Raw genomic sequence first — 26,322 nt, 5'->3', positions numbered from 1 at the left:
ATAGCACAGGCTTCTGTTTATCTCTCTCTTGTTCCTTAGAGATGTCTTTTGGATTAATCCATTAACAACCATAGCAGAGTATGTACTGTACTCTTCCTACTTCAAGTCAGGATGTCAAAGTTTGGCAAACTCTGCTCTGTCCCTTGGAGGGTCCTTAGGTAACCTGTGTGCTTTGGGACCATTTGTTTGTCTGTTTGGGTAGAAAAAGGTTTACTTCTAATGAAATTTTATTTAGTAGAAAGATACTTTACATGAGTAATTTTAAGTAGGTTCCAGCTGGAGAAGGTAAGTCTTTCTCTCTTTCCTGGCCCAAGACCAGTGGTGGTGGTAGCAGTATGGAAGTGGGAGTCTAAAAGTCATCAAAGAGCTGAGTTTGAAACAGGGGTGTGTTCACCCCAGCCAGAGTGAAAATAGCTGTGAGACCCATATTTATACCATGGTTAGGAAACTTGGATGATTTTTTTTTTCGTTATGTTTATGAAATTATTTGCCTCCTCTCTGGCTTTTTGCATCTGTAGTCTTGATTACTGTCCACTCTTTTGGTTTTATTTTTAAGTAACTTCTCAATTTTTCTTAGTATTCACTTTATTCCACCTTATGTCTATTCCTACTCTTATGTCTTTTAGGTCTGCAACTTCAGAGGCAGTGGAAAGCTTAAATTTGAATTTTTAAACAAATGCATCTGCTGGGTGAAAATTCTAAGTGTGTAAGGTCTAATAGAATTATATTGAAGTATACATGGTTAACTTACAAGTGCCTGGTTTTTAATAATACTTCTGGACAGAAATTTCATGGAGTCTTTAGCATTACTTTAGCCTAAAATTCTAGCTAGGTAGGTTGTAAAATTATTTAATTTAAGGTAAATTACCTGAAGGAGGAAAGAAACACATGGTTCTTGCCTCAAGTAATGTTCTACATGGGGTCTTTACTACACTAAGATTGAATTGTGTTATCTATCAGAAATGCAGATAGTTCTATTGAAATTTGTGATGTCCTTGGAAGGCAAAACTACATTTTGTAACAAGAACAAAAAAGGCATTAAATGAATTTACTAATTTTAATTTTAACAACTGTTAATTATATCCTATATTTATTGATCTTTCTCTTTTCTTTGTGTTTCTCTAAGCTTGATGCTTTTTTTTTTGTTTGTTTGTTTGAGGAAAGAGAATAAAAGTGAGGAGAAGCCTACCCCAGATCAGTCAGTAACAATTTTGTCATTCTGTTATCCGCTGCCTTAATGCATGTATAGTTTTATAGTCCTACTTTGAAATTAGCCAATAAATTAAAAAAGCTAATCAGAAATCTATATTTTTAAAAATGAGCATTATAGAAATGTGCTTCTGGGTGCTGTGAATTTTCTTTTAAATATGTGCTGGTCAAAGTACTTTGATTCAAAAGGCTTCTCCTGCTTTGCTTTCAGGGGGACCTAAAGTATAAATGCAGCATTTTATATTCCTCCCAAGTCATTAAGAGTTCAGTTTGGTCACTGAAGGGAGATGTATTCTCCCATTGACTTTAATATGTGTAAGACTGGATTCCAGTAGTCCAGTAACTAAATAAGATGCTAGTGTTCCTCCGATTAGATAAATACAAAAAAGATTAATGTTAAAATAATTGAGGACAGATCAAGGCATTTTGGGAAATCCACTGCAGTGACAATGTGATTATGTGGATTATCAGTTGCATGTAAATCTTACTAAGGATGATGGATAGAAATCCCAGATAGAAACAGTTGTAACAATATACCTTTTGTGGTCTCTGAAATTAATTTAATAAATGTTTTGGAGATTGACTAATACACAGATAGTGACCTTTTTGTTTAGGTCAGTGCGAAGTCAAATATATCTTGGAGATTAGTATTGATCAGAATAAAGCCAAAATCAATCTTGGATTTTGAGGATCATTACACTTGGAAATAGGATGCAATACTGCAAATGTTGGGTTGTGGAAGGCTTTTACAGTAATTATGGGAAAATAATCTTTTACAAAGGTGCAGTGTCTAAAAAAGCAGATCAACTCTAAAAGGTTAGTTATTTAAATAAGTAATAAATTCAGCTCCTTTCAGCTTTCCTTAGTTTGAGAGATCATATCCAACAAAAAGTTGTTTTTATAACCATTAAAGTTGGTAATGAAGTTCCCTTTTGCTTCAGTGCTGGAAGGATTTTGCCCTCCCTGTTTGGAAGCTGTAAACTGGTGTTTAGGAAAGATTAACCTATGTTTGCTTAGGAAAAGGTTAACCTATGTTTGTTTAGAGAGTTGTTTTTGTTTGGTTGATTTTGGTTTTTTGTTTTGTTTTCTGTTTTGGTTTTGTTTTTTTCAAGTGGTAAATTCTTTTCTGTCTTGACTCTTTTCCTTAGATGTTTTGGTGAAACTTAATTTTCACCAAAACATCTAAGTGGGGGAAGTACAAATGGAAGATGTAAATTACAATACAATGTACCTTTGGAATATTGCAGAGCAAGTATAATCAATTTAAATGAAGGGGAACTAGTGTTGCTTGCTATATCAGAAATCTTTGAACAGAACTTTTAATTTTTGTCTTTAATAGATTTTTTTTTTGTTGATTTTGTCTGGTATAAAGTCTCTGGCTTCTGTAGCTCATTTAAAAGTAACCTGGTGGAAATTTTTAAGGATCTTACCTGAGAGTTTTCAAGAGGAGCGAGTCTGTGAAGATCTGAATTGATGAAATGCGTATCCTGTATTAAGTGAAATAGGGCAAATGGTATTTTGTAGAAGATTCCTATGTAAAAGATAAAGTTTCCCCCCTTATTTTCAGAACCTGTTAAAAAATAAAGGTTGTTTTGTTATTTTCTGCACAGAAGTCATCTTCTGTTATAACTTTTTCTGCAGAGAGCGCTGGATGATGTTCTCCACAATTAATTGCTACAACTGCATGTTATTATACCTTGTGCTGTCACCTAGGCTTATATATTGAAGTTCCAAAAACTATATGTAAGCTGATGGATTATTAAAACATATGCATTTATATTTATTTTAAAATGGATACGTATTTCTAATCTTAATCATGTGTTTGAATGCAAATAGAAGTCTCTGTGTCTGTGTGCGTGTGCATGTGCATGTTTCGGGGACCATGTATCATTGTCCTTGAAAATGAAAGCCCTATATAAATGCAAGCTATGGATACTGGAACTGATCTTCAAAGCTGCTCCATTTAAAGATATTTAACTATTAATAATGAGTTACATTCCAGATCCATTAGTTCATATTCTGAGAGATCAAAGTGCCAAGATTATAGATAGCAGTTCTCAGGCTGTAAAAGTCCTTTTACCTGAGCAGCTCTTCCTATCAGTGGACTTCTCTTGAGTTTCTTATAATAGCTATCCTCAGAGAAAATCTGTGGTGGGTATATTAAGAAATTTGCCTTATTTGTACCTGAAATAAGACTTTGAAATGTATTGCAGAATACATTACTGCTGAAATGTAATGCAGAAATCTAGAGAGGACTAATATATGCCGGCTTTTGCTGCAATGATATTTGCTTTGGCGGAATCAGCCAAAAAAAGACAACAAATCACTAGAAACGCCTCATAAGTGATTTTCAGAATAATATTGATTAATAATAAGAATGAAGCTACCTTTAAAAATATCTCAGAAAATGGGACTTTTAGTGTAGAAATATCGTTCTTCTTACTGCTATATTTTGGATGAAATTTGCAAGATTTTCCAATGGACATTCCCACATGGGGGAATGGGTCAGTTTTACCAAGTAGAGAATGTTTGTCCCCAACTGCTGCCCATTCCTCTGGTTCAAGTACTAATAAGAGAAGATAGTAGAATTGAGTTAAAGAATTTTCATTGTTTAGGTTGTCAAAAGAAGGAATTAGTGTAGTAATTGTATTATAATAGTAAATTTACATATTCTGATTTTCGATGCTTTGGTTTTCCTTCAAGGAAACTAACGGATAGTGATCAGTAAAAATTGTGATTTTTCTGTTGTGTTCAACCTTTATATTAATACTTGTTTACTCTAGCAATTATTAAATAAAACACATAAAGCACTAATCTACCTTGAGCTGACTGGTGAGCCCCAAATGCCTGTGAATTCTGCATATCAATCTTCTCTGAGTATGGAATTCAAATGCTAATATATTTAATATGCGAGACCTTTAATGCAGAAAAAAAATATTGAAAAGTGATGCAGCTACCTGATTAATTGATTTAGTTAGTTTTGAAGAGCCCACTGAAAATGGGTCAGGCTTGCACTATTTGAGCTGACTTTGAGAAAGTTTGGAGGCAGTAGGTAACTTGACCTATATTTTTGAACTGGGACTTTTAGAAACTGGGCTGAAGGAAAAATCTTGTAAACTTCTTTTGATGTATGGAAATATTGAGGTTTGGACACTGACTTAATCTTATTCCAAAAATTCATGTATTAAATATGCACCTGAGTTGAGGCTACTTTATTTCTTCATCTGAGAGTTTTAAGTGAAGTTCATTATAATTTTATCTGTGTAAGAGCAGAGGAGGCTCAAGTTGTATTTAGCCAGGCATGTTCCTATTAAAAAGGTATTGTATGTCTGAAAAGTGGTTCCTTCTGATTTTTAATTGTTTGTTGCTTTTTCCAGTAGTGGAATTGAGTATTTTAGAAGTAAAACATTATTTTTTGTTTTTATAAAGATTAAGAATGTTACAGAATTGATACTGTGTTGCAAAGTGCTACTGCTTTGATTGGTGTCACAAATCTCCAATAGTGTTTTGATCAGCTCGGTCTCTGGCTATGTTAATATGCTACAGTTTCTCAGAAAACACATCACAGTCCACATCCTTTGCCTATTGTGCTATTACCTGTTAATCACAGAAGAAACAAATTGTCTGACTTTTGAGTTGGAAAGATTTATGGAAATTTGTCTATTCTTAATGTAAAAAATCCTTGTGAATAGCATTAGTAAAAGTGTGATGTTGGGGATGCCTGCTAATGATGTGACTTGGTGTATTGCTTTTTTAATTACTGTCTCTACTTTTCCCAAGTGGAAATATGGCCACCAGAATACAAAAAAGTTTGAGAAAGAAGAGATATTTACCCTTAGTTACTGCAGTTTTTCTTTTGCTGATCTAGATTGTCCTCTTTTAGTTTTTCCAGATCTTTCAAAATCCTGAACTAAGTCCCAATAGCTCTTATTTGCTAGGATTTCTGCATGAAAGAATGACCTATAATTTGTTTTTCTTATATAGGAGACACCTGTAGAGTTCAAATAGATTTAGACTTGGGCTTTTTGGCACTGACTACCACTAGTATTCTGATGTAATTCAGTATTTTACATGCTGACTTAATGAGGCTTTACAAGTTTCCTGTGAGTATGTACAAAGACCACTCAAAAACTGAGGAAGGTGGGTGTAGAAATCATCCAGCACACAGAAAATGATGGCGTGATCTGATCAGCTGATACCAAAGACATTGTATCCTTTTGGACCACTTTTATACTCTCTTTACACCATTTGCAATACTTTAAATGATGCTACTTTCTAGACAAACATCTTCCAAGTAACAGATTGTAACAAATGTCGTTTTGTGGGTCTGTGTTAGAAGAATGTAGTGGTTTTCAGATAGTTTTGCCTGCCCCATTCAAGTTTTTAGGAGCACTTGGGACTATCACTTTTTTCTTCAGTTTTCCAAAAGAAGCTTGTCAAGACATGAAGAAAACATCTTAACTCTCTGTCGTGATGGCAGCAGATTTGGTGATGTAGCTGCTTAGTGAAATTGCATATTCATTTGAAGGAAATTTGGGGAAAAGAGCAAGTATTTGGCACAATTTTGCTACAATTAGCTTGCTGGTGTCAATTCTTTGTATCAGAGTAGGAGTTTTACTCATGGGTAGCAGTGGTATTACATGGCTCCCATCTGAATGCTGCAGGGTCTTTGTGTATGCTTGAGGCATAACTTGTCATAAAAGTGCTACTGATGAAACAAAAGCCCTTTCCTGGTTTTTTTTTTTGTCCTTATTGCCAAATAAAAAGTACAGACAATGAAGACTAACAATGCTTACTGAAATAATGTAAAAGAAAAATCAAGCTATTCAACTAAAGTAATTAGAACATTTTTGTTGCTTAACTTCTGTGATTTTCCTTTTTTTTATTTTTTTTTTCTGTGTAATACTGTGGATAGCCCTACAAACAGTTTCCTAATGTAATATCTTTATGGACTGAAGCACAGTTTAAGCGTGGCAGGCAATTGCAATTCAGTGCATGTGGCGTGGGAAGAGTGACTTTGGGTAAAATCAATTTGTGAGGCATTTTAAAAATTAGCTTCTGTCATTTTTGTTTGCTTCTTCCTCATGAACAAAGGAGACTTTCTTTTGGAAATATAAATGGAGATGCATGCTAATGAGTAGAAAATTCCTTCATGAAATCCAAAAGAGGGTTACAATACCAAGAAGAACTGAGATTCTGGTTTCAAGCTTCATCAGCTGAAGGATGCTGTTTGAAAAAAATTCTGCCTCAGGTCACAGCTAAAACATTTATTTAACTAGTCTCATTACAAAGCTTTATAGACTTCAAGAGAAATTAATAATTCAGAAGGACATCTGTTAGTAAATAATTTAAATAACCATTTTTAAGCTAACAGTCATTAGTTACCTGTGTAATATTTCTGAAGATCAGTTCTCCAATTGATAACAATGTGTGGCAAGACTACAAGAAGAGAATAATTTCATAGTCTTCAATATAGGAAAGACATTCATAGTATTTAATGATTTATGCTTTACTGCCTTCTGTAATCCTCATTTTTAGCATTTGACCTTCAGAGTATATTGTGACAATGAATTGCACAAATCCAAAGCTTCTGTAAAAAACCTGTTACTTGCATTTGAGACTTGTGAGTAATTTTATTAGATGGCCTCTAGTTTGTGAGCCTCAATTTGTCTTTCATACCTTTGATTTTATGGATTTCTGCTCTAGCCACTCTGTGTGCATTTCTCTTTCATGATGAAAGACACTTTTTTTAAATCTGAAAGTCACAGTATAATCTTTAAGCATCCATGTTGTTATGCCCTAATGTCTTTTCTAGTTCTTCTCTGTAATGGTGTAAAACAAACAACAACCAGAATTCGAGCTACTTTCATAAAGTCACATTTTGAGGATTCTTGGTTTGCTATCAAAATCTTTTCCAATGAAATCTCACACTCTGTCCCATTGCCAAAACAAATAGATTTTTCTGTGCAGCTGGATATCAAAGAGGCATTTTCAGACTGCTGTTCTTGATGACTTTAAAATGCCATTTTTATAAGCTGGTGTAGAGCCCATGTCTGTTTATTTGTGATTGGGTTTGTGTGTGTGTATTTTTGTAATACATCACTTCATGTTTATAGGCAGTGGATTTCACCTGTAATTCAACTTTCCACACTTGTGTGAAAGCCTTCTGCAGCTTTGATCATTCTGAATTATTAGCAGGTATGTTTTTCCTTCATTACCAATTTTTGAACAGTTAGTTTTCTTCACTTACATGTGGAAATGTAAATATCTCTATCTACAGATAGATTAAATATATTACATTTTAGAGATTATATATCCATATTATATATTTATACTTATGTGATATGTTGTAATGAATGAATACATTACCTTTGTGAATGCAATATATGCTTTTATTCCTGTATAATTTCTGTCTTCTATTGTAGTCTTTGTGCTACTGTTAAATACACATGCAGTAGATACTCATAACTGGTCTATTTATGTTGAATAAAATACTATTTTTCACAGAAGTGGCTGTATATGCACATACATGAATTCAAATACTCCCATATTTGGTTTTACCATCAATGTAAAAGCACAATCATGTTTAATCTTAGCTTTCCTGGTAATTTTCATATGTTCTGCTTTATCCTTATGCTGCTAGTTTTGTAAAATTGTCAGAGACAATTCCTAATTTTGTAGCCGTTTTTTCTACTGTCAAAATTATGTCAGTGTTGCAGGGGAGCTCATCATGGGGCCCCCAAATCTAAGACTTACACCGAGATGCTTAAAAAAAGCAGCTGGCATCACAACTAATTTTGAATAATCCCACATCTGCAATATAGATTCACCTGGAGACAGGAATTTTTTTTTTGGAACGGAGGCCCTGGAATATAAAACGCAATTATTTTTATGAAGTTTAAACTTTGTAAAGCTCTGGCTCTGTGGTTTTAACTTTTGCAGCAGTGAGATGGAGCAATTGTGATTCACAAACTATAATATTTTTATGATATGATATATCATATTATATTATATTATATTATATTATATTATATTATATTATATTATATTATATTATATTATATTATATTATATTATATTATATTATATGTGTCATGTCATGTGTCATGTCATGTGTCATGTCATGTGTCATGTGTCATGTGTCATGTGTCAGTGTCATGTGTCATGTGTCATGTCATGTGTCATGTGTCATGTGTCATGTGTCATGTGTCATGTGTCATGTCATGTGTCATGTGTCATGTGTCAGTGTCATGTGTCATGTGTCATGTGTCGTGTGTCATGTCATGTGTCATGTCATGTCATGTGTCATGTGTCATGTGTCATGTCATATGTCATGTGTCATGTGTCATGTGTCATGTCATGTGTCATGTGTCATGTGTCATGTGTCATGTGTCATGTGTCATGTCATATGTCATGTCATGTGTCATGTGTCATGTATATGTCATGTCATGTGTCATGTCATGTATGTCATGTATCATGTCATGTGTCATGTGTCAGTGTCATATGTCATGTCATATGTCATATGTCATGTGTCATGTGTCATGTCATGTCATGTCATGTGTCATGTGTCATGTGTCATGTGTCATGTCATGTGTCATGATGTCATGTGTCATGTGTCATGTGTCATGTGTCATGTGTCATGTGTCATGTCATGTGTCATGTCATGTGTCATGTGATGTCATGTGTCATGTCATGTCATGTGTCATGTGTCATGTGTCATGTCATGTGTCATGTGTCATGTGTCATGTGTCATGTGTCATGTGTCATGTCTTATGTGTCATGTCATGTGTCATGTCATATGTCATGTGTCATGTGTCATGTGTCATGTCATGTGTCATATGTCATGTGTCATGTGTCATGTGTCATGTGTCATGTCATGTGTCATGTGTCATGTGTCATGTGTCATGTGTCATGTCATGTCATGTGTCATGTGTCATGTGTCATGTGTCATGTCATGTGTCATGTCATGTGTCATGTGTCATGTCATGTGTCATGTCATGTCATGTGTCATGTGTCATGTGTCATGTGTCATGTCATGTGTCATGTGTCATGTCATGTCATGTGTCATGTCATGTGTCATGTGTCATGTGTCATGTGTCATGTGTCATGTCATGTCATGTCATGTGTCATGTGTCATGTCATGTGTCATGTGTCATGTGTCATGTCATGATGTCATATCATGTGTCATGTGTCATGTGTCATGTCATGTGTCATGTGTCATGTGTCATGTGTCATGTGTCATGTGTCATGTCATGTGTCATGTCATGTCATGTGTCATGTGTCATGTGTCATGTGTCGTGTCATGTGTCATGTGTCATGTGTCATGTGTCATGTGTCATGTGTCATGTCATGTGTCATGTATGTGTGTGTGTCATGTGTCATGTGTGTGTGTCATGTGTGTCGTGTGTCGTGTGTCATGTGTCATGTGTCATGTGTCATGTGTCATGTGATATGTCATGTGTCATGTCATGTCATGTGTCATGTCATGTGTCATGTGTCATGTGTCATGTGTCATGTCATGTGTCATGTCATGTGTCATGTGTCATGTGTCATGTGTCATGTCATGTGTCATGTGTCATGTGTCATGTGTCATGTCATGTCATGTGTCATGTGTCATGTGTCATGTGTCATGTGTCATGTGTCATGTGTCATGTCATGTGTCATGTCATGTGTCATGTGTCATGTGTCATGTCATGTGTCATGTGTCATGTGTCATGTGTCATGTGTCATGTCATGTCATGTGTCATGTGTCATGTGTCATGTGTCATGTCATGTCATGTGTCATGTGTCATGTGTCATGTGTCATGTCATGTGTCATGTGTCATGTGTCATGTGTCATGTGTCATGTGTCATGTCATGTGTCATGTGTCATGTGTCATGTGTCATGTGTCATATGTCATGTGTCATGTGTCATGTGTCATGTGTCATGTGTCATGTGTCATGTGTCATGTGTCATATGTCATGTGTCATGTGTCATGTCATGTGTCATGTGTCATGTGTCATGTGTCATGTCATGTGTCATATGTATCATGTGTCATGTGTCATGTCATGTGTCATGTGTCATGTGTCATGTGTCATGTGTCATTGTGTCATGTGTCATGTCATGTGTCATGTCATGTGTCATGTGTCATGTGTCATGTGTCATATGTGTCATGTCATGTGTCATGTCATGTGTCATGTCATGTCATTGTGTCATGTGTCATGTCATGTGTCATGTGTCATGTGTCATGTGTCATGTGTCATGTCATGTGTCATGTGTCATGTGTCATGTGTCATGTCATGTCATGTCATGTGTCATGTCATGTGTCATGTGTCATGTGTCATATGTCATGTCATGTGTCATGTGTCATGTGTCATGTGTCATGTCATGTCATGTGTCATGTGTCATGTCATGTGTCAGTGTGTCATGTGTCATGTGTCATGTGTCATGTGTCATGTGTCATGTCATGTGTCATGTGTCATGTGTCATGTGTCATGTGTCATGTGTCATGTGTCATGTGTCATGTGTCATGTGTCATGTCATGTCATGTGTCATGTGTCATGTGTCATGTGTCATGTGTCATGTGTCATGTGTCATGTCATGTGTCATGTGTCATGTGTCATATGTCATGTGTCATGTGTCATGTGTCATGTGTCATGTCATCATGTGTCATGTCATGTGTCATGTATCATGTCATGTCATGTGTCATGTCATGTGTCATGTGTCATGTGTCATGTGTCATGTGTCATGTGTCATGTGTCATGTCATGTGTCATGTCATGTGTCATGTGTCATGTGTCATGTCATGTGTCATGTGTCATGTGTCATGTGTCATGTCATGTGTCATGTGTCATGTGTCATGTGTCATGTGTCATGTCATGTGTCATGTCATGTGTCATGTGTCATGTGTCATGTCATGTGTCATGTGTCATGTGTCATGTCATGTGTCATGTGTCATGTGTCATGTCATGTCATGTGTCATGTCATGTGTCATGTGTCATGTCATGTCATGTGTCATGTGTCATGTGTCATGTGTCATGTGTCATGTGTCATGTGTCATGTGTCATGTGTCATGTGTGTATGTGTGTGTCATGTCATGTGTCATGCATGTCATGTGTCATGTGTCATGTGTCATGTGTCATGTGTCATGTCATGTGTCATGTGTCATGTGTCATGTGTCATGTCATGTGTCATGTCATATGTCATGTGTCATGTGTCATGTGTCATGTGTCATGTTATGTCATGTGTCATGTCATGTGTCATGTCATGTGTCATGTGTCATATGTCATGTCATGTGTCATGTGTCATGTGTCATGTGTCATGTGTCATGTGTCATGTCATGTCATGTGTCATGTGTCATGTGTCATGTGTCATGTGTCATGTGTCATGTGTCATGTGTCATGTCATGTGTCATGTATGTCATGTGTCATGTGTCATGTCATGTCATGTGTCATGTGTCATGTGTCATGTATGTCATGTGTCATGTGTCATGTCATGTGTCATGTGTCATGTCATGTGTCATGTGTCATGTGTCATGTGTCATGTCATGTGTCATGTGTCATGTCATGTGTCATGTGTCATGTGTCATGTCATGTCATCGTGTCATGTGTCATGTCATGTGTCATGTGTCATGTGTCATGTGTCATATGTCATGTCATGTGTCATGTCATGTGTCATGTGTCATGTATGTCATGTGTCATGTGTCATGTCATGTGTCATGTGTCATGTGTATGTCATGTGTGTCATGTCATGTGTCATGTGTCATGTGTCATGTGTCATGTGTCATGTGTCATGTGTCATGTGTCATGTGTCATGTGTCATATGTCATGTGTCATGTGTCATGTGTCATGTGTCATGTGTCATGTGTCATGTCATGATGTCATGTGTCATGTCATGTCATGTGTCATGTGTCATGTGTCATGTGTCATGTGTCATGTGTCATGTGTCATGTCATATGTCATGTCATGTCATGTCATATGTCATGTGTCATGTGTCATGTATGTCATGTGTCATGTCATGTGTCATGTGTCATGTCATGTGTCATGTGTCATGTGTCATGTGTCATGTGTCATGTCATGTCATGTGTCATGTGTCATGTGTCATGTGTCATGTGTCATGTGTCATGTGTCATGTCATGTGTCATGTGTCATATGTCATGTGTCATGTGTCATGTGTCATGTGTCATGTGTCATGTGTCATGTCATGTCATGTGTCATGTCATGTGTCATGTGTCATGTGTCATGTGTCATGTGTCATGTGTCATGTGTCATGTGTCATGTGTCATGTGTCATGTGTCATGTGTCATGTGTCATGTGTCATGTGTCATGTCATGTCATGTCATGTCATGTCATGTGTCATGTCATGTCATGTGTCATGTGTCATGTGTCATGTCATCATGTCATGTGTCATGTCATGTCATGTCATGTCATGTGTCATGTGTCATGCATGTGTGTGTCATGTGTCATGTGTCATGTGTCATGTGTCATGTGTCATGTGTCATGTGTCATGTCATGTGTCATGTGTCATGTGTCATGTGTCATGTGTCATGTCATGTCATGTGTCATATGTCATGTCATGTGTCATGTGTCATGTGTCATGTCATGTCATGTGTCATGTGTCATGTGTCATGTCATGTGTCATGTCATGTCATGTCATGTCATGTGTCATGTGTCATGTGTCATGTCATGTGTCATGTGTCATGTCATGTGTCATGTATCATGATGTCATGTCATGTGTCATGTGTCATGTGTCATGTGTCATGTGTCATGTGTCATGTGTCATGTGTCATATGTCATGTCATGTGTCATGTCATGTGTATATGTCATGTGTCATGTCATGTGTCATGTGTCATGTGTCATGTCATGTGTCATGTCATGTGTCATGTGTCATGTGTCATGTGTCATGTGTCATGTCATGTGTCATGTGTCATGTGTGTCATGTCATGTGTCATGTGTCATGTGTCATGTGTCATGTGTCATGTCATGTCATGTGTCATGTGTCATGTGTCATGTGTCATGTGTCATGTCATGTGTCATGTGTCATGTGTCATGTGTCATGTGTCATGTGTCATGTGTCATGTGTCATGTGTCATCATGTGTCATGTGTCATGTGTCATGTGTCATGTGTCATGTGTCATGTCATGTGTCATGTGTCATGTGTCATGTGTCATGTGTCATGTGTCATGTCATGTCATGTGTCATGTGTCATGTGTCATGTGTCATGTGTCATGTGTCATGTGTCATGTCATGTCATGTGTCATGTCATGTGTCATGTGTCATGTATATCATGTCATGTGTCATGTGTCATGTCATGTGTCATGTGTCATGTGTCATGTGTCATGTGTCATGTCATGTGTCATATGTCATGTGTCATGTGTCATGTCATATGTCATGTCATGTGTCATGTGTCATGTGTCATATGTCATGTCATGTCATGTGTCATGTGTCATGTGTCATGTCATATGTCATGTGTCATGTCATGTGTCATGTGTCATGTGTCATGTGTCATGTGTCATGTCATGTGTCATGTGTCATGTCATGTGTCATGTATGTCATGTCATGTGTCATGCTGTATATGTCATGTCATGTGTCATGTGTCATGTCATGTGTCATGTCATGTGTCATGTCATATGTCATGTGTCATGTCATGTCATGTGATGTCATATGTCATGTGTCATGTGTCATGTCATGTTGTCATGTGTCATGTGTCATGTCATGTGTCATGTGTCATGTGTCATGTGTCATGTGTCATGTGTCATGTGTCATGTGTCATGTGTCATGTCATGTCATGTGTCATGTCATGTGTCATGTGTCATGTGTCATGTGTCATGTGTCATGTGTCATATGTCATGTCATGTGTCATCGTGTCATGTCATGTCATGTCATGTCATGTCATGTGTCATGTGTCATGTGTCATGTGTCATGTCATGTCATATGTCATGTCATGTCATGTGTCATGTGTCATGTCATGTCATGTGTCATGTGTCATGTCATGTGTCATATCATATGTCATGTCATGTCATGTGTCATGTGTCATGTCATGTCATGTGTCATGTGTCATGTGTCATGTCATGTGTCATGTCATGTCATGTCATGTGTCATGTGTCATGTGTCATGTGTCATGTCATGTGTCATGTGTCATGTGTCATGTGTCATGTCATGTGTCATGTGTCATGTCATGTCATGTCATGTGTCATGTGTCATGTCATGTCATGTGTGTCATGTGTCATGTGTCATGTCATGTGTCATGTGTCATGTGTCATGTCATGTGTCATGTGTCATGTGTCATGTGTCATGTGTCATGTCATGTGTCATGTGTCATGTGTCATGTCATGTCATGTCATGTGTCATGTGTCATGTCATGTGTCATGTGTCATGTGTCATGTGTCATGTGTCATGTCATGTCTGCCCTGCACTGGCACAGCACAGCCCCAGGCACTCCCTGGAGCTCTGTGCTGCCCCTGGCCTGTGCTCAAGGGGAGGGTTAGAGCCAGGTCCGAGCTGCTCCCCTGCTCTGCAGGGTTACGATTTCCACTCTTTTGGTGTCTTCGTGCAATCGTAATGCTGCTGAGCCTGTCAGACACTGAGAGGGCTCCACCGAGGGTGTTCCATGTGGTTGCTTCTTGGTGTGTTTGGATGTGCTTCCACTCTAGGAATCCATAAGCTCATTTAAAGTACGGCTCTTAGCCTGTGGTGGGTAAGGACATCCTTGTTTGTTGTTTTTCTTGCAGTTGAGTGTGACAAAGAGCCTCTGTTTGTTGAGTAAACTCAGTAAAGAGTTCAGCTGTGTCTGAACAATGGTATTAAGGAATATCAGGCTCTCCAAACAACCCAGAAAGAACTATACCATTTTTTTTCCAGCTGAGAGGCTGTATTAACAAAATAAATAAAACTGAAGGAAAAACAATTACCTCCTTGCTTAAATAAACTTGGAGAGTTTTTAAAAATGTGTTTGGAATCTGGATGTCACATTTAAATCCAATTAGACCTGGAAAGATGCATGGGGAGATTGAGCAAATGTCTCCCAGTCTGCCTTGCACTACAGCGCTTCCAGCAGAAAGTTGTTGCAATGAGAAGCAGAGTTTGGATGAATTTCTCTTCCTGTTTTGTTTTTAGTTTTATTTATTTTGGGTTTTATGGGTTTTGTTTTGTTTGTTTTTTCTTCAGAGAAGTGTTTCTTAAATGCTGTTTATATGCTGTGACCTCCTGTGTGATATTGATTATAATTAATGTTGAATTAGGGTGCATCTGCATTTAATTTGAAAAAGAATGAGCTGGAAAGTATTGCTTAGGCTAGGAATTGTATTTTGTTTTCATGCTAAGGTATGTTGCTTCTTGTTAGGAGGAGAACCAAATGTTTGCATGTGTCTTGCAATGGCCCCATTTATTGGATGTGAGTGCTTTTATCACAGTTTAAGCAGTGAGGGCAAGGCTTAGTCTAAAGATATTTGATAACAGTAGGAATTAATGTAGGAATTATCTTGATTTAATCTTGCCTGTCAGCTATGAAGAGTTGTGCCTTGTGGTTTGCTCTTTATTAATTAGCTTTTGTCTGGTAAGCACAGGATGGAAAGTTACTCTTGTAGACAAAGTCAAAACCTCAGAGGACTGAGGTGGTGCTATTTCTTCCCCCTGGCCTCAGAAGGAGCCAGGATAAGCAAGAAATGGTGCCTGTCTTCTTCTGTGTTGCTGTTTCCTCTATAACTCCTCATCTGAAGGCAAAATTCCTGGGAAAAGTAGACAAATTCATAGGAACTTCAGTTTTTCTCGTCTAAGAATCTGATTTATGTGAGAATACTTTTTGTTTGTTGGTGTTAGAAATAACCAAAATAATTAAGACAGAGGAAGACTCTGTGAGTGTTTTTCTGTGAGAGATAATTAAAAACTAAACCCGTGATTAAAATTTAGTGGTTGTTAAAGTACATTCAGTCAGGTTTGCAAGAAGAGGAAGGATCTAGCATTTTTATTCCTTTTTTCCTTTTAAGTTAGAAATTGTTTTCCTGTATGGATGGGCATTTTTCTGCAAGAGGTGGTTGTTTCCCTGCATTGTATACCATATCTGCTGAAACAGACTTGCTTTTCTGCGTGCTTCTGCTTCTTCTAGTCTGACAAAAATAAATACATTACTTGAAGGTACAAGGTGACACATCCTTGGGGTCCTTTCTACATAAGATTAACATCCACTTTCACTTTAAGTCAACCAGAAGTCGTACAGAGAGTGCTGTGCACTTGTTAAACTCTGGATGAGACCTGAACTACTTTCCATTAGTAAATTATTCTTGTTACAGGTTTTTCTCTGGCTTTAATACAAAATAGGATTAAAACTGCTGAACTTTAATCTTGTTATAACATTTTGTTACCTCACATGGTTAGCTGACTCCAAGTTAAGTATTCTGTGGCAAGATTTGTCCATGCCCGGTGTCTCTCAGGGGCCAGTGTTGCACCACTGGTCCTCATCAGCCCCTTGCTGTGAAAAATGTTTCCCTTTCTTGGTTGCTCTAAGTCATAATGCCTTGATTTTAGTGTTTTGGTTGGCCTGTTGCTCGTGGCACTGCAGGCAGTTCCTGGGGCAGCACATTACTGACGAGCCCTGTGTTGGAAAGCCCTGACCTGCTCCAGTGCCGCTCCCCATTGCTGCAGGATGGAGCTGATTGAGGCAGGGACCCTGGCTCCAGCTCCAAGGGGCCAAGCAGTGGCCAGAGCTGCATCTGTATTCAAGCTCAGTCACCTGAGCAGGGCAGGGACACCTCTGGCAGCTTCTGCACCAGCTGCTGCTCACGGGCCCTTGATGAAGCTCACGGGAGCGAGCTGTGTTGTGTACCCAGCGCACAAAGCAGTGCCCATGGTGTGGCTGTGCTCCCTGCAGCTGCCTCCCGTGGGGACCAGGGCCCTTCTGAGCCCCTCTGGCTGGCAGAGATCTCACTGCTCTTAATTGGCATCCCGTGGCTGGCTGCTGCTCTCCCCATGCCTGCAATGCACAGCACGTCCCTCTGCAGTGCCACACTGCTGGGCCTTGTCATGCTGACATGGACCCTGTCCCTCTGGGGGTCCTATCAGCACTGCTGTCCTCAGGATTGTTTTTCAAGACATGGTTATCAGTTTAATTTGCTTAAAATTTGCCATAAGGAAAAATAGGCTATGAGGTCTTTCTTCCTGGGAGGAATTTGCACCAGGCAAAACCTGTCACAGAGCATTTGCTGCACACTCTCACACTGGGCTGCTAAGAAAAAGAGCAAGTGAAATTAACATAGTTTATGTTGCTGTTAAAATTTCACTCCGTTATTCTGTATCTTACATGTGCTTTTAGGAGGACCAGATTCTTTAGGAACCAGGCTGGTTGGTGCTTTAAATCCTGAAATCTCAGGTCTCTTACACCTTTGTCTTGCTGTAGTTTTGTTGTTGCATAAAATCATGAATTTCAGTGGGGAGTAAGAAGAAAAGTAGCTCTCAGCATATGGAGAACCTTTCCCACAGCGTGGGAAGCCACAGAATAGATGGATTTAATACACCAGGGTGAACTTACTGACCCTGATAAAGACTTCTTCTGAGCCCTTAAAGTCATCTTTAATGATATGATCAGTTTTAATACTTGGTGGTGATTATGCAAATTTAGGGACTGAAATAATGCATGTTATAAGATCTAGAGCCGCTGTATCTAATACTTTTGACTAGATCTGGCATGAGATAAAGTTTGCCTACTTGGACTTTCTAGAAGCACTGTTTGCCTGCTATGTGCTGACAAGAGCTAAGGAGTATTTGTTTTCCCCTGGAATCTCTTAAGTTGCTTGTTCTTGAATCAGTGCTGGGGAAGGAGCACTACTTCATAACATAGAGAATATGTATTTGTTCTAAAGGGTAAATGTGTGATTTTGGAACTGTCTCTTTTTGAAGACTTTTCATCTAATATTTAGTACTCAATGCAAATTTAATAACTAAAATTTATTTTGTTTGAATGGGCATCCCACCAAAAGAGTAACATAAATAACCAGTTATTGGTGTTCCATAGGAGGATCAGGAGAGGGAGGATCTGTAAGGCTTGGGATTTTTTATTGTTTTCTTCTTTTCTTTTTCTTCTTTTACCATCCATGGTAAAACTGATGGTATGCACCTTAGGCAGGGTGTGTTAAGCTGCCAACGGATCAAAGCCTATCACTGTTTTCAGTAAAGCAACTTCATAATTTGCAAATATTATGAATTATTAATAGTTATTACTTTCTGCTCACTTCTGGATTCTGCAAGGATTTGTCACCAAAAAAATCCCAGTACAGCAGTACTCTTTAGCAATTCCACGTCTGATGTTCTGTTTTATATTTGTTAATATGTTTTTCATTAAAAACTCATATTTTATTACAATAATTGGACAATATTAAAAGCATTTCAATTATTTGCTGTTGAGATTTTGCTTTTTATATAATTGTCTGTATTGTTGACCTTTCTATGACATTTTCAGAATCAGTGTCACACTGAGTACAGATCTGTGGGTCATCTTTCTTTGGTTGGCTGGTTTTGTTTTAAAAGCACCATTAGCTTTGTCATTTTACATTGTTTTACTTTGTTACTGTTTGGACCTTTCCTTTGTTAAGGCAACACTGGGGAGCTCTCTTGGCATTTTTAATACTTTGGGATGCATGCTTTCTGTTTCTGAAGATCTAAAAATATTGTACAAATAGTCATTATTTAATAAATTTTTAATAACTAGAATGTAATAATCACTGTAAAACACTGAAACATTGTTCTACTTCCTTTATATGCAGGAGAGATACTTTTTGAAAACTTCTGCCTTTTGTCTCCTAAAGAAAACTTCAGCAAAAGATAAAAGCTTTTAACTCTGAGCTCATTGCTTGGTAACTTAGGTGTGCCTTTTATTTGACTGTGAGAGCATCAGCAGAGCGTGTAAATTTGTGAAAGGTGATGCTTTCATGACCAGACTAGCCAGGAGGGTTTCAACCATAGCCGTAAGAATTCCCGTTTGGGTGGGGGTTTTTGTTTGGTGGTTTTTTATGTCTAATGAAGCTTGATCCAAATAGATCTGTGTTTGTTTAAGTGTAAATTGAGCCACGATTCATCTTTTTCTCTAACTGCGTTGGTAAATTGGGTTTTGTTTGAAACTGGAGTATAGAAAGAGTAATGTTGAAGTGTTTTAGGATCTGCTCTGTGAATTCTCTTTGAGGTGATTAGAACAGACAGCTCCTGGCCCTGAAATCAACACAACTACAGAAAGGATTTTGGTTACTAAGAAATATCACAGCGATAGAAATGTTTCCTTTAGATAACAGACAGGCTCCTCTTAGTTAAGAGGAGAATTTATTTAAAACATATAATTTGTTTTAAAAGGGATAATGTATATTCTCGTCAAGACCCTGTGGATATTTTCATCACATTATCTAAATATTTGGGAATCTTTAGGATTGTTGGAAATATTTTGGATTATTTTATCACATTCTTTTTATGTCTCTTTTTAACGTTTATAAATAAGCATTATAATATTTTAACTTCTTAACTTCTTTGAAGCATGTCCCACGATTTCAAGTACTCTATCATGAACTTCTAAGGAAATTGTTTTATTGTTAGGGTTTAAACACTATTCACTACTATTCTTAATCTCTCTCTGTCATTCTTGGGTGGTAATTTTTTTACTCAGGGAACTGAGCTTGGGTGCTACAACTGAATATTCATATAATTAGTGCAAGCCCAGTCTAATTTTATTTTCAAATGTTTTTCTTTCCTGTGCTGAATCATATTAAAGGAAAACCACTGTGAAATAAACCCAAAAACTTGAAAAAGAACATGTCAGTTGGTCAGAGCAGGGTGCTGATAATACCCTATCATCATCAAGAGTGTTTACTCATCAAGAGTAGATCTTATGAAATCTCTTATTTGGGATTTGAGTAATATCAATGTCTATGAAAAATGTAATATAAGAAATTGTTAAATACTTAGACATCGCCATCATTTTGAGAAATGTTGTCATTACCTGTGGGACTATGGGTTGGCATGAAAACATTTATTTGATCATTTTGGTCTGTAATGGCTTTTAGTTTATGAGGAAGCTGCAGTGAGCTGTTCATGCAGCAGTACCTATTGAAATGTTTCACCCCAAAATTGCCAAGTCTGAGATGTGGCACTGTGTCTCTAATGGTAAGCTCTTTCAGAGCAGAGAGAGGGGGCCCTGGGAGGGATCATCCAGAGGAGATGTTGGGGTCGGTGTGGGTTGGGCTGTGAGGTCCTGGCTGCCTGTGTGGTGCTCCTGGCAGGAGCCATGCAGCTGCTCCAGAAATGACATCTCTCACACAAACTGCTTTCAGGTGATTCACTGTTGAGATGCCTTTGGGTCCCTGGTGGAGCTGCTTGGCAGGGCTTTGGTTTTACTTTGAAAACAAGAGCCCTTTCTCTCCAAGGTATAAATGACAAGTTGATATTGAGGCAGAGCCTTCAAAAGTGTGTTTTGTTCATCAGCTGTCGGAATGTGTGAGGCTTCCTCCCTGAACAAATGGTAACAAAACAGATAAAAGCCCTTACGTGGTGTTTGATAACATCTTTGAAGGTCTCAGGAGGCCTGTTAACAGTTGGTTGTATGTGGGATTGTCTTCCATATAGTCCTTCAACAAAGAAGTTATAAAAATAAATCCTATCATTTTTTTGGAAAGGAACATGAAAATGAAGGTTTCTAAGAACCCATGAGCAGTCTGTTATAACAAATGAGTGCCAGGAGATGTGGGCTTGCTTCAGGGTCTTTGCTACCACTGAGCATTTTAAGTATAATAATTTGATCATAAAAGGAATAAGTTGAAAATTGTATCAGAAATCAGAGAGCAGTTGTGGATATTATTTGTGTTTGACTGACAATGTACCAGGGAGAGAATGTAATGATACACCCTTCTCATTCAAAGGCTTTATTTTTAGTCTTACTTTCACAGCTGTTTTCATCTTCACCACTGTAAATCATTCATATATCATAAACAATTTAAGCTGTGCTGTTTGTTCCTGGAGTATGAATTGGAGTATAAAATTCACTTTATCATCCTACTGGTATCAATTTAATACCTACTGGTATCAATTTGTCCTTAGGCCCAAATTCTATTTGATTCTCAAGCTCTGTCCTAAGTAATTAGCAGTATGAAATTATACCTTCCTAGTGACTGAAAGACTTTCAATTTTAGTTTAATTTAGATTTTATTATTTGATCCTTTAATATGTTCAATCTTTCTCCTTTTGTTGCTTTAAAACAAAGGTGTAACAATCTGTATTTATATGAAATCTTACGTGAATTATCGTAGTTAATATTGCTAAATTCTAAGGCTTCCCATGATTGCCAAAAACGTTGAAAGATTGTTGTAAGTACAAGCTTTGTCATAAAACCTAAAGCAATGCACAAGTGATTTTGAGTACTTAAAAACTAAATAAAATATCCCATTGTAAATTTTGAATTCCCAGGTTGGGACCAGGATATTGAGCCAATTGTTTTCAGACTGGCAATTGTTAAATGCACATCACTAACAAGAATACTGCTATTACTTCAGGAATTACACTGTAGCCTATTTTTGTACCTTAACTCTTTTTACTCTTTCCACAAGGGACTCAGAATTTCAATTTTTAGATTTTCTGATTTTTAAAAAGTGTCCTCTTACAGGCTGGTTTTATTCCAAGGGCTTACAAAGAGGGCTTTTACTGAATCCTTTTCCTTTACTGAATCCGTTTTTCTCTGTTGTCACTCAGGAGCAAGGTGATTTTGCACACCTCATCTATAGCTAAATTTGAGAAGCATAAGTTACATTTTACTGTTTGTCAATACTGTTTTACAGAAGTTCCAGTTATTGTCCACAGAGAACTCTCCTTGCTTAATAATAGATTTAGAAACTGTCATTCAGCTACCAAAAAGATGTTCAATTTGAATCTTTAGAAATGGGCCACCACAAATAAATTTAATTAGGACATGCTGTCCCAGAAAAAATTCCTGCTTGACTTTGAAGATCTGGAATAAAAGTAGTCATTAGGCAACAGCCAGCTACAGGAGAGAAGAGGCAGCAGGTTTTTTGGTTGTGAGTTTTGATTTTTTAAAATTTAAATCACAATGTTTGCTTATTTTTTTTCTTGCATGTTGATATATCAGTTCAGAGTATATCACAGTTCAGCATGAATAAAACTATTTTAAAGTGATGGAAAATGGGGTGGTTGTTGAATGTGGTACTAGCAACACTGAACTAACAAGCAGTAATAATATTACATGTTATGTTTTAAATACTTTGTCCTCTTCCCCATCCTTTTTTAGTGTTTCATTACATGTAATTGAAGAAAAATGGTCATATGGCACAAAAGCTGTCCTGAATGTTGTTTAATCAGAACGTGCTGTCTTCTTTCATGCCCTACATTTTAATGTAGACATAAACTTTTCAATGCAATTTAACTATAAATACTGATTTTCATTCATTTTCATATCAGAAGACAAATGGATGACACTGTAACTTCCACTGGGTGTAGCTCACTAGATTTTATTTAAATCCACCTTCTCCATGCTGTAGCAGTAAAGTTCTTTTTGATAGAATAAGAATAATTTCTGCATTTGCTTTTTTAATGTTTAAAAAAGCAATCACCTGCTGAGATTGTAAGGGTAATGACTGACTTTTAGGAGAAACTGAGTTTGTCATATCTACCTCTGAGTTGCATATCCTGTGTCTGATTCCCTAGTCGATGTGAGTTGATAAATAAGAGCTTGATTTTTGCTTTGTATTTTTTTAGGTTCTGTCTGCCTTTTTATTTTTGTTAATGGACCTGCCATGTTCCTTCTTCTTCTCTGCAATTTCAAGTGGAGATAATCTCATAGCTAAATAAACTTTTTCTAACTCATCCCAAACACTGAAGACATGGTTTGTGTTTGTGCCTGTATGCTCAGAAGAAACAGTTGGAAGAGACCTATAATGAAAAATATCAGGAGAAGAATAAGTGCAAAAGTGAAGGGAGGATAGGAATAGAAGTAGCCTGTCTAGTTGCAGCTTATTCAAACTCTCAAATGCTTACCAGGAAAACTTGAATGCCAATTTTGATCCAAAAGTTCAGAGGAGCAGGACTTGTGTGTAAAATCCATGGAGTGATTCCACTGCCAGTATCTGCAGAGGAGGTGGCAGGCAGATGGGTGATGGAGCATTGAAGGAGAAATGACATGGTGACAAAACTTGAAAGGTGTGGAGGACATAATCACCTTTGGGGTTTGTGGAGGATGTGCTGTTTTCTCTGTGAGTTTCTGACAGTGCAGCACAGTGGAGAGTTGTAGGGATGGGGCACAGGTTGAACAGAAACTCACATAGCTGAGTCTGGGCCTGAGCCTAATTATTTATTCTCTAGGTTTTAACACTTACCTGGAATAGCAGGTCCAAAATAGATCACCAATAGGAAAATTACTTCTAGCTTTTTTCCTCCCTTATTTTGATCACTGTGGTGTTTTTGAAACTCAGAATTTTTTATGGAAACTAGATATCAGTAAGTGCTAAAATAGCTGTTCCTGAGCCAAGGCTTCACACTCTGTTTTACATCCCAGACTTGTAAGGTGAAGTCTTGCTGTGGTGGGGTAAATCTCTGTTGGTCCCTTTAGAGGAGACAGCATCCTTCCTTTTCATGCCAGCTGAAACCAAAGGAAGGCTGGAGATCTGAGCGGGGCAGGATGATAAATCTGGAGAGTGGGACTTGCTGCTTCTCCTGCCAGGATAGGGCCATTGTAGGGGACTCATTCTCTGAGGAGATGCTCCTGTAGTAAAAGCCATATGAGCTGAAGAGAAGCTAAATCCTTAGTGACTCCCTCTTTGCAATGTCCCTTGACTAGGTAAGGCAACAAAGCTTCGATGGTTGTATTGCTGGAGGTGGAAAAAATACCAGAACTCTTCTGTGACTTGATGATCTGCTTGTTCCTAAGTACACTCTTCTGCCTTCATGGACTGTGTCATGAGTAAGCAGAGTAAACTGAGCTAGTTTTTAATGTCCTTCAGCACGCTGGCAGAGATGCTTCACGAGATCGTGTGTCTGGATAGCTTTCTTGAGAAGTGGTGCTTCTTTCCAGTGCTAGTGGCCAGTAACTTTATGAATTGAGCTTCCAAAATCAATCACAAAAATCAGAATAAGCCTCAATGGGCTCTTCCAAACAGCTCTTTTCAAGGATATGTTCCAGGTGTCCATATAGATAGATTATTTTAACCTCTTAGTACAATTAAATGCTTATATTCAGTTAAAGCCATCTAATTGAATTCCTACTAAGTCTCTTTTTCTCCATAAAATTGTAATAGTACATCTTGACTTTTATTTTATTGCAGTCTGGCTTATTTCAATTGAACTTAACTTCATTAGAGAGTGCTTAACTTGGGTAGAAGCAAAGCTTATTTTCTTACTTGTGTTAATATGGCAGTAATAATTCACTGAAAAGGCCTAAACCTGTGAGGATGAGAACAAGGTGCAACGTGAACTACCATGTTGTAATTTAAGATTAAGAATATGTAGCTTTTAGACATAGATAGTTCCATTGAATATGTGCAGTAGGAAGGCCTGGAGGAAGTTTGAAAAGATAAATTTGCATGTAGTAGAATATTCAAAGGACACATTGTACACATCAGCTCACGCTGCCCTTGGTTTCAATTTTCATCGCTGTTTATTTGTTGCAGCCTTGAAGTCAGTGGAAAGTGCGACAGCTGCACAGGACCCTGTCTGAGCCTGGCAGCCAGCACTGCTCACAGGCACCACAGCTATCCATTTGTTCTTTAAACACCACCTTTTGTGTCATTCACATTTCATCATGACTTTAAAATGACTAAGAGAATGTTCCAGCAATTCACAACTTGTGTGTCACTCAGTAGAATATGGTTATATTTGGGCTGTAATTGTGAGGTAGCTCTTGTAAAAAATCTTAGATGGCAAGATTTTCTTGGATTTCTTCCACGTGGAATCCTAACTGTGACTTAAATCTGTATTGCATAAGATTTGTTCTGTGATAGATTAATTTCTTAATTGTTTTAGTTGCATAAAACAGATTTATTTTCCCCTCAGTCTGTCCAACTTCCTCATGGCAGACAGGAATTCTAAGCATTTGAATATCCTGATATAATATCCTTTTGAAAAGGATTGAAGTGTCAAGTTGAAACTTTTATAGAGTTTCTTTACTAGGCTATTGAGCATAAGACTGATACATTGCATTGTGTTCCCTTCCCTGGAAGTGTTTCAGGTAACATGGTTATATGCAAGGTATATTAAGCCCTAAGTAATACAAAGGAACTGAATTATGTAGCTAGCATTGGTATTTATTCCTTGCTTGGTCAAGAAATTTGGTTAGATGCAAGGTATGTATAGAGCCACGTGCAGTACAGTAACACGAAGCATTTTGTTGTCATTGTCACTAGTTGCCCATTGGATGGTGTGAAGGTTGACTTGGATTCTCATAGTTATCAATCAAACTTGTCAATAATCTCATTAAATAGATTAAAATAATGCAGCATTTTGTGGAAAAGGACTGTGTGCATTTGTAATGGTAGGCAATCTCTAAAATAAAAAGTAAATAATTTGAGATTTAAAATGAAAATTATTGTGTAATTTTTTTGTTACTATTAAAAACTATTTTTAGATGCATACTACAACTGTCTTCACTAATGATTCCTCTTAATAGAAAAACAATAAAAAGATACAGCCCTGCTCTAGGGTATTTGAAAATTGCCTCAAGTTTTCTAAGTAGCTCAAGGCATTTTGACATGGTAAGTCTAGGGATGTTTCTGTTTTCCATTTGGCAGTTTCTCTTACAAATTCATGTCACATTTTGTATTACATTTGGTAAGATAGAATATATGTTTTCTCTTTTTATATATTCTGTGTGAATAGGCGATACCTATCATTTAAGAGATAATAAATTATTATCTGTGAGTAAAATTTATCTTCTAATACCTCTTAGCTATTTGTGATAATGTTATGTATGTCATGTTATGGCGGTTATAGATTACTATGATGACAAAGGCAAATAGAACTTAAAATAATTCATATGAAATAAAAGAAAAAAATTAGATAAAATCCAAGAACTCTGTCCTGCCATTTAAGCAGATTATTTCATTTGATGTTCAATTTCATCACAGAACTATTGAAGTCATCTTGCAGGTGTATCTAAGTGAAAGTT

General features: G+C 37.3%; 1 protein-coding gene across 2 annotated transcripts in view; it reads left to right on the top strand.

Moving 5' to 3' along the window:
• Positions 1–26,322, top strand: part of THSD7A (thrombospondin type 1 domain containing 7A) — a 273,595-nt gene that overhangs the window by 5,243 nt on the left and 242,030 nt on the right. Inside the window, exon 2 of one of the 2 annotated variants that reach the window (XM_030971359.1) lies at positions 7,326–7,407. The exons of the other annotated variant lie outside the window; for it this stretch is intronic. The gene's annotated coding sequence lies outside the window, so the exon portion shown is untranslated. The remainder of the gene's footprint in view (positions 1–7,325; positions 7,408–26,322) is intronic. 2 annotated transcript variants of the gene reach the window in all.

This window comes from Camarhynchus parvulus, chromosome 2, assembly GCF_901933205.1.
Source record: "Camarhynchus parvulus chromosome 2, STF_HiC, whole genome shotgun sequence".
Classification (NCBI taxonomy): Eukaryota; Metazoa; Chordata; class Aves; order Passeriformes; family Thraupidae; genus Camarhynchus; species Camarhynchus parvulus.
The sequence above is the reverse complement of the archived record's forward strand: the minus strand, read 5'-3'. Positions and strand labels throughout refer to the sequence as shown.